Source organism: Phascolarctos cinereus, unplaced genomic scaffold, assembly GCF_003287225.1.
Source record: "Phascolarctos cinereus isolate Bilbo 61053 unplaced genomic scaffold, phaCin_HiC Scaffold_1;HRSCAF=81, whole genome shotgun sequence".
Classification (NCBI taxonomy): domain Eukaryota; kingdom Metazoa; phylum Chordata; class Mammalia; order Diprotodontia; family Phascolarctidae; genus Phascolarctos; species Phascolarctos cinereus.
Window position 1 is genome coordinate 208056507 of NW_027555514.1, and position 9989 is coordinate 208066495.

Consider the following 9989-nt stretch of genomic DNA (forward strand, 5'->3'; position numbering starts at 1 on the left):
TCCTGGCCTGTGCTCTGGTCTATTAGTGACCACAAGCACTCCTTTCCATCCTGGCACTGTGAAGAAGGTTTTCTGTCCACTGCCACTACAAGTTCCACCATATCAGCACTCCTCCTTGCCCCAGGACCTCTGCCCAGAACTATGACCCAGATTCAAGCACGGGCAAAGCAAGAGATTCCTGCCTCAGCACTGGCAAAGAGATCCCTGCAATCTCCCTCTGATCAGACACTTGATTCCCTCTCAGTCTGTGGGCCGGAAGCTCAGGACGCAGCCACCACCCCAGCGCCTGCGCCCTGCACTCTGGAGCTGGCTCTGACCTAGCTCCTCTCTCAGTACCACGGAAACAGACTTTTCCCACTGACCTTCTAAGTTGTCTTTGGTGTTTGTGGGTTGAGAGGTCTGGAAGCCACCATGGCTGCCCAAGATTCAGTCCTCTGAGGCCTGCTCCAGGTTCACTGCAGCCTGCACGCCCATGCCACACTGTGTTCCTTTCCCTGCCCAGCACAATATACCTTTCTGATCAACCATCCAGGTTGTCTTGGACTGGAAATTTGCTTCACTCTGTCTTTTTGTGTGTTCTGTTGCTTTAGAGCCATTTTTTATGGTATTTGGAGTGGTTTGGGGGGAGAACTCAAGCAAGTCACTGCTTTCACTCCGTCATCTTGGATCTGTCCCCCCCCTTCTCAATTTTTCACCTGGATTTTGTTGCATATGAATTGGGCCTTTAAAAAGGATGGGAAAATTTTTTTTGGAAAACTGTTAACATTTAATGAAATTATAAACAAGTAGTAATAATAATACTGATATGAGAGCAGATTTTTCATTTGAAATCTTGGCTATTATGAAAATATATGAGGTAGCTTCAGGTTGTAGTTTTCACATATTAATGATGAGATAAATGATTCTCTGTGCAAGGTGATTTAGAAATGCATTTACCTAAATTGATAATGGGTTTTTTCAAGTTTTAAATACATTATAATGTGTATGGTATTGTTACATTTCTAAATTGTGCAATTTGGTAAACAATTTTATTACCTATATTGTTAGAAAAGCTATTTCTCTTATAATCTAGCTGTTACTAGATTAAGAACTGTACTGTCAGAAAAGAAAAAAAAATGAATGGGTTAGGAAGCTGTTAGGTCATTCTATCTGATGATGTGTTGTAATATTTTTTGTAATTCAAGCAATCATAAACTTCCAAGTTTTTTCTATATTTAAAAGGAAATTTCAACTACAATTAATTGGTTCTCACTTATGAAAATTAAGATTGTTAACTAAGCTATTTGGAGTTATTGCTTAAATCAAGTATTTACAAATATATTTTTGTGAAAGGAAAGTTGGTAATTATGCAAAGAAAGGACCTTGTGAAAATTCTTGTAATTCATTTAGTTTATTATAGTAACAGGATGAATTGTAAACTGTTTTTAAGAAAAGGAAATACTTTTATGAAGAAATCTTTTTGCAAAATCTTTTGTGTGATTTTTAGAAGGCCTACTAAAATTCCATTTGCAAGCTAATTTGTTGATCTTAATGGAAATTTGATTTTACTCATGTTGATATTTAATCAGGAACTAGTACATGTGTGGGAATGTATACACACTGCTTAAGGCTCACTTTAAAGACGTTCTTTAATTAATATGAGATTGTAGTCACATATCTGAAACTCTGATAATTTGAAACTTGCTATTCAAGACCTTATGAAACTGTTAATGGACTATTATCCTGAGTCTAACTCCAGGGATGGTTATCAAGGAACTGATTGAGCCAGTGACCCATGAGGCCAGCAACTCTGTGTGGGGTAATTGCAGAGGGTGTTCTCATGGGACGGTCAGGAGAATGACTATTCTACATGAGTTGAGGTGGGATTCTGCTGACTCAATTTCCCCACTATGACACCTGGCAGCCTTTAAGCCTGGCTCAATGCAGTTGGCTGACTAAATACCATCTGCCTGGAGTTGACATGAGGTTAGGGAAATATTGTTCCCTTATTTTGGTTATGTCTCTATTTGTTTATGGCAAATTTCTATAATCAAAAGTTTTATAAACACAATATCAAATGTATTAAATAATAGATTGATGCTCGAACATCTGAGGTTATTATACTAAGATGCAAGTATAAGATTGAGCTCTTTGGCCAAGAATTTTAGAATTAAGTATTAGCCTTGATATCTGTTACTAGTACGTTGCTATGTAAGTTACGGTTCTTTAGTTCCTCGTAATGGTATAGGAATAATTAGGCCTAGGGCTTGTGAAACTAGGATTTTATTTTGTTACTTAGTTAATATCTTACCTGTCTCAGTTTATTATAGTTACCTAATGTCAAAAGAAGAATGGTTTGTGGTCTAACTTGTAAATGCCTTAAAGAAGCATTCACTTATATTAAGGGTTTTTTATCTGTATGTTTTATTACTTAATATGTACTGTTTTTAAATTGATTACTCAATATATTCATGTATGTATTAGAGTCTATTATTAATTCCTTAGTGGAATCTCATCCTCCTGATGGGAGAAAGAATAAGAATGAATAATGAATTAATGCAAAATGTAAATGCAAAATATAAAAACTGGAATTAATGCAAAGTACAAAAACTGAGTTCTAATTTTTCTGTTACTTCTTTTCTAATTTGAGTTTCTTAAACATGACAATTGGTGAAGGTTCAAATGTTGGTCTTATAATAATAGAGACATAAGGGTTGAGTTAACTTTCATTATTTGACCTGGTTTTTGGCAAGGTAATTTACAGTTGTGTTAAGATCAATCTTGTAGTAGAGTGGAGGGAGAAAGAGGATCTCTGCAAGAAGACAGTCTGTTGGACACTGCTTGAACAACACTCAGACCAGAAAACTTCATCAGATGATGCCCCCTGCCCCAGACAGCTATATGAGATGAGACTTCTGAGCCCCTTAAATGGACAATTTATTGTTACTTCTTCCTTTTGGGTCTCTATATCTGTACTTATTAAGGGGATTGCCCCCTTTGATTTGTCCATGTGTCAATCAATTTCTCCCTCCCCTCTCCCATATTGTTATAAGTCCCCAAAACACCCTGGTGAAGTGTTGACCATATCAGTTAGTGATTCATTGAGAAGGCAACAGCTCTCATTAGTACCAGATGGAGGAATGTTAAAAATTATTTCTCTTGGTAATCTTTGTCTTAGTGACTCAGAGCTCTAACTCCTAGCCTTCTGCATCAGCGTTCTTCAGAAGAACATCATCGATAATGAGATTGCATTGAATCTTCTTATCCTGATCAAACCAGATACAAACCTGAATTGATTTTATCCTACTCAGGCTTAGGTGGGGACAAATACTACTACCCAGATAGACTGGGAGGCTGGGAGTGATGGCAAGTTGATATGATCTTCTGTTAAAAGGGTATATAACACTGTACCCCAAAATCCTTTTTGAGCTAGTTCTGAACTGGCCCCCTTGGGGGGCCCAGTTTTGGACTGAACTCCCATGCAATACATGTCAAGTCAGCTTGAGAGAAATTAATCTATGGACACATGCACCCAATTTTGTTTGTCTCTTTCTTAGAATACATACATTGGGGTTCACATTGTGCTTCCCTAACTATAGATGACTGTGATTTCCCCACAAAGCTAAAGGGAAATGTAATTATTGTCACAGGGTTTCACATTAGCATTTTCCACTGTTAATGTGAAAGAGGTAGGTCTACAGGAAAACTTTGGGGCTTTAAGAATTATCTTGTTTTTTAAGAACTATCCCCTAGGTCCACACCAAAGTGAATACAAGAAAAAAATGGAAACACAAGATCTCAAACTGTTAAATATAAATTCTAAATCTAAGATGAACTAAATCCTGTATTGACCATCTTTTTCCTAGGAAGTCATCTAATATAGCATATTTGCTCCTCTTTTTTTCAGCTCTCAGCTGCCTTAAGCAAAAAGGATTTGGGTAGGAGGTGTGCAGAGGGAAGAAAAATCTGAGTTTGTTGAAGATGAAGTGGGCAACATTGAGTCTTGAGTGAACCAAGTAAGAGTAGACTCTAATTAAATGAGGCCATATTCAATTTTTAAAAATTTTAATTCTAGAGACTTACTCCCATTATCCCTACCCTGTGAAAGTAAAATATAACTAAAAGAGTGGAATAGATAACCCCCAAATAGAGGCAGCATTATACAGTGGATAGAGGAACATCCTTAGAGTCAGACAGATCTGAGTTCAAGTTCTATTTCTGACACATATACCATGCCACTGTTGTGACCCTGGGCAAATCATTAAACTACTCAGTGGCACTGGAACTTGGACTCTGCCCTTGAGATTCTGTGCTTTGGTGGGTGGTTTGTTTGTTTGTTTGTTTGTTTGTTTTGCTTTCTTTTGTCTGGAATCCAGTCTATCTCACATTTCTACATGGGAACCTCACCCCACCAATTTTTTTTTCTCCATGCTATATTTTCTCTCCTTGAATTTCCATCCCCCCACAATTTCTACTTTACCTCTCATAACTGGAGTTTAGAGTTGGAGGGCTAGGATTATTAGTCTAGCTCTGATTCTAATTTACCACAAACAAAGCCAATGCAACCAAGATTAGAAAGGAAGCAGAAAGCTGGGGGTGAAAATTTCAGCCAGTGTCCTGATAAATGATCCAAGGATATGAACAGGCAATTTCAGATGAAGAAATTAAAGCCATCTATAGTCATATGAAAAAAAAAATGCTCCAAATCACTATTGATTAGAGAAATGCAAATTAAAACAACTCTGAGGTACCACATCACACCTATCAGATTGGCTAATATGACAGAAAATGAAAGTGATAAATGTTGGAGAAGATGTGGGATAATTGGAATGCAAATGCATTGTTGGTGGAGTTGTGACAGTTCTAACCATTCTGGAGAGCAATTTGGAACTATGTCCAAAGGGCTATAACACTGTGCATACCAATACTAGGTCTGTGTCTGAAGAGATCATACAAAGAGGAAAAGGACCCACATGTAAAAAAATATTTATAGCAGCTTTTCATGGTGGCAAAAAACTGGAAATTGGGAGGATGCCCATCAGTTGGGGAATGGTTGAACAGGTTATGGTATATGAATGTAATGGAATACTATTCTTCCAGGTGAGCTGGTGGATTTCAGAAAATCTTGGAAATATTTGCATGAACTGATGCTGAGTGAAGTGATCTAGGATTACAACCAAGAATCACCTACCCAGAAAATCTGAGCATAATCCTTCAGGGGAAAAAAATAGACATCCAATGAAATAGAAGAGCTTTCCTAATGAAAAGACCTGAGCTGAATAAAAATTTGACTTTCAAATATAAGACTCAAGAGAAGCATAAAAAAGTAAACAGGAAATGGAAATTGTTTACATTCCTATATGGGAAGATCATATTTGTAACTCCTAAAATGTTTTCTCCAAAAAAAAAAATTCTCATTAGGGCAGTTAGTACACACAGACAGAGGGCACAGGCATGAGTTGAATACTATGGAATAAGTATCTAAAAATAAAATTAAGGGGTGACAAAGAAGAACGCACTGGGAGAAGGGGAAAGGGAGAAGTAGAATGGGGTAAATTATCTGAAATAAAAGAGGTGCAAAAGAGCTTTTAAAGTGGAGGGGGAGATGGGGGACATAGGAGGGAGGTGTGAACCTTATTCTCTTCAGAATTGGCTCCAAGAAGGAAAAACATACACACTCAGTTGGGTATAAAAATTTATCTTATATAGGAAGGGGATAAAAGAAGGGAGGCTGATAGAAGGGAGGGCAGATTGATGGAGGTAAAAGTCAGAAGCAAAACACTTTTTTTAAAGGCAATTGGGGTGAAGTGACTTGCCCATAAGTCACACAGCTAGTGAGTGTCAAGTGCTTGGTCTGAGATCAGATTTGAACTCAGGTCCTCCTGATTTCAAGGCCAGTGCGCTATCCACTGTGCCACCTAGCTGCCTCTGCAAAACACTTTTGATAATGGATAGGGCAAAAGGAGTGAAAGAGTAGGATAAATGGAGAAAATAGTATGGAGTAAAATAGGATACATGGTTAGTAATTACAACTGAAAAAAATTTACAGCAAGTTTCTCTGATGAAGACCTCATTTCTCAAATATATAGAAAATGGAGTCAAATTTATAAAAAAAAATAAGAGCCATTCCTCAACTGATAAATGGCCAAAGCATATGAACAGGTAGTTTTCAGACAAAGTAAGTAAAGCTATCAATAGTCACATAAAAAAGAATGCTCTAAATCACTATTGATGAGAGAAATGCAAATTAAAACACTTATGAGACAGTACCTCACATCTGTCAGATTGGCTAATATGACAGAAAAGGAAAATGACAAATGTCGGAAAAGATGTAGGAAAATTGGAACACTAATGCGTCGTTGGTGGAGTTGTGAACTGATCCAATCATTCTGGAAAGCAATTTGAAACTATTCCCAAAGGGCTACAAAACCATGCATACACTTTGGCCAAGCAATACCACTACTAGGTCTGTATCTTAAAGAGATTTTTTAAAAAGCAAAAAGGACTTATATGTACAAAAATAATTTTAGTAGCTCTTATAGTAGTGGCGTAGAATTGAAAATTGAGAGGATGTTCATCAACTGGGGAATGATTGAATAAGTTGCTGTATATGATTGTGATAAAATACTATTGTACTATAAGAAATGATGATCAGGATGCTCTCAGAAAAATCTGGAAGGACTTACATGAAGTGATGCAAAGTGAAGTGAGCAGAACCTGGAGAACATTGTTCATATTAACAGCAATAGTGTACGATCAACTGTAAATGACTTAGCTATTCTCAGCAATACAATGATACAAGATCATTTTGAAGGACTTATGATGAAAAATGTTATCCATCTCCAGAGAAAGAACTGATGAAATATGAATACAGAAAGAAACATGATTTTTCTTTACTTTCTTTATTTTTCTTGGCGGGTGGGCTTGGCTCTGTTTTCTTTACAACATGATTAACATGGAAATATGTTTTGCATGACTACACATATATAACCCACATCAAATTGCTTGTCTTCTCAATGGGGGGGGGAAGTAAGGAGGAAGAGAATTTGAAACAAAAAAAAATTTAAAATGAAGTTAAAAATCATTTTTACATGTAATTGTGATTACATGTAATTCAATATTAAATTGAATAAAAAAGAAAACCTGGGCAAATCCCTTTAATTTTTTGAGTCTCTCTAAAATAAGGGATTTAGACTCAACTATCTCTGGGTTGCCTTCCAATTCTATATCTCAGATCCTAAAAATGGAACACCACTGTAGTAAATGCTTTATATGTTCATTCAGCATCATGGATATGGGAAGATGTTGACTGGGCTGATTGGAGGAAAGCCAAGGTCCACCTGTAATACATAGTGGCTGGATAACCCTGAAAAAACACCTCAACCTCTTAGTGCTTTCAGGCAACTTTATAAGAGTATAATTTCTAGAAGAGGTTCTGATCTGCTTTGGCAGAGTGCATCCCTACAACAATGAATTCACAAATCCTGACACATCCTCCCCTCAAAATGTTCTAGATGTGGATGCTGTGAGGTTAAGTCAGCAATCTCTGCCTTGATACCAAAATAATTATGCCCTTTGATGGGATCCCTAGGATGACTGGTCAGTACAGGAAGCATATAAACATAGACATTTATCTAATAAAACATTTCATTGGAAAAAAAAAAGATAAAGATTCCAGTCCCTAGGATCCCTAAGCCCTGGTGACTTTTTTGTGTACAAAAAATAGGCCACATTCTTTATGCAGTGGAGGTATGGGGGGCAAAAAAGATGGATGATAATACAGTTTTAAAATATTTTTTTAAATCAAGTTTTATCATATCTAACGGCTTCCTTAATTCCTACTTCTGTAGCCAGTTCTCCAGAAACCCTGATGGAGGCCCAAACTCTATGACTCTCAATTAGATCTTATCTAACTGCTTTTGACAATTGAAAGATGCCTCTGAAAACTATACAGATAAAGAAGTTTAAAGATTAGACTTAGAGCTACCCTGGTCTGCTCTACCATTATGTACCTCTGTGGACTCAGCTTCTCTTTTCAAACATATATTCAAATTTATCCTTGGATAAGTATGCGTGTATGTATGTATGTATATGTATCTATGTACATATAAATACATGTGCATATATATATATGTGTGTGTGTGTGTGTGTGTGTGTGTGTGTATAGATATATAGTATAAACAAATATTTCTTAGAAATATACTCTGGCTTGATTCTGCTTTGACTGGGTCACCTACTTGGGAAACTGGATTCCATGCTTGAAAGGCTTTCCTTTTTCATTCTTCCCAACTCTCCTCCCAGATTCTACCATGCCCCCTGGAAAGCTCACTCCAGCCCTGGACCTCCCACATTGGGAGTTCCCTCTACCTCTGTGGCCTCTCCCTCTGACTGGATGGCTCCTCACAGAACAACCCTACAATTACCCCTTGAACAGAGACCTTCATCTTTTCTTCCCTTTCCAGTTTCCTTTCTTGTATTCTTTTCCCCCATTAGAACTTAAGCTCCTTATGAGTAGAGACAGTCTTTCTACTTTTATTTTTATTCTCAGGACTTAGTACAATGCTTAGTAAGTGCTCAATAAATGTTCATTGACTTGACTTGACTTGATATAAGTGCTGAGGATACATAGACAAAATAAATTTGTTTTCAAAGAGTTTATATTCTAATGAGGGAGATATCAGGTACATAAATTGGCATCTACAAGATACATACAGAGTAACAGCTACAGCCCTCTTACATTTTTTTATCTAATCCTGATTTCAATGGTATAGGGATTTTCTGCTGAGGAAACTCCCAATACCAATACATACTGGTGCCTATTCTTCAAAATATAGTCTTAGTGGGGTATTTGGCAACACTGAGAGGCTAAGGGACTTGTTATGGGCTACACAATAAGTATGTGTCAGAGGCAGTACTTGACACTGAGGCCAGCTTTCAGGTGACTTTGCACAGCCCTCCCTCACTTAAATCCAATTCATGTGCATGTAATGGCATCACCTCCCCGATGTTGTGGTCCTTTGAGAATGAAGGACAAACAGCTAGGCTACATCTCCCATAGCACATTCATAATAAATGCTTGTTAAAATGAATTGCAAACATAGAAAATATCATATCTCTAGAGGAGAATTAGATCCAACCTTTAAAAAGCTGAAAAGATACATTATCAGCAAAGGAGATAGGGTAAGCTGCTCTGAATGAAGGAGTCAGTTTCTCTAAAAGCGTAGAAACAAGAGGAGAAGTCTAGCTTTGCCTGGCCATTTCTGAGGAGAAGAACAGAATTAAGGTGAGAAGTGTCCTTGAAACACACTCACAGGGGGCTCATATTGATCATTTGCATAGTTGTGAGCCACTAGAGGAATATGATGAATTTATGATATGGCCAAATCATTGGATTGGTGAATTAATTGGACTGAAGCATGTAGAATGGGGATAGTTGCAAAGCAATTGCAAAATAATATTGAGAAATCTGGACGTGGACAGAAACTCCATTAAAACTGAAACCAAGACAGTGACTGGACTCTCTAGAAGGATTTGTGCAATTAGAGCCAAGTACAAAACCCTAGAGGATTCCACAAGGGATCATTAAGTAAAATAATTTTATTCCTTGCCTATTCTATATTATGTACTCGAAGGTTTTCACATGGAAAAATCTGTTTCACCATCAAAACACACACACATATCTATCTCTATATCAATATCTATCTATCTAGCCATCTATCTATTCCGCTTCCTACTCTGCCTCCACCTCTAACCCTAAATGCACGCACCTCCTACTCTCTCTCTCTCTCTCTCTCTCTCTCTCTCTCTCTCTCTCTCTCTCTCTGTATATATGTGTGTGTGTCTGTGTGTGTATAATATACACACACAGACACACACACATAGATAGATAGATAGATAGATAGATAGATAGACAGACAGACAGACAGACAGACAGATAGATAGATAGATAGATAGATAGATAGATAGATATCCTTAATTAAATGTTACAGGAGTCCAGGGTAGGTGTGTCT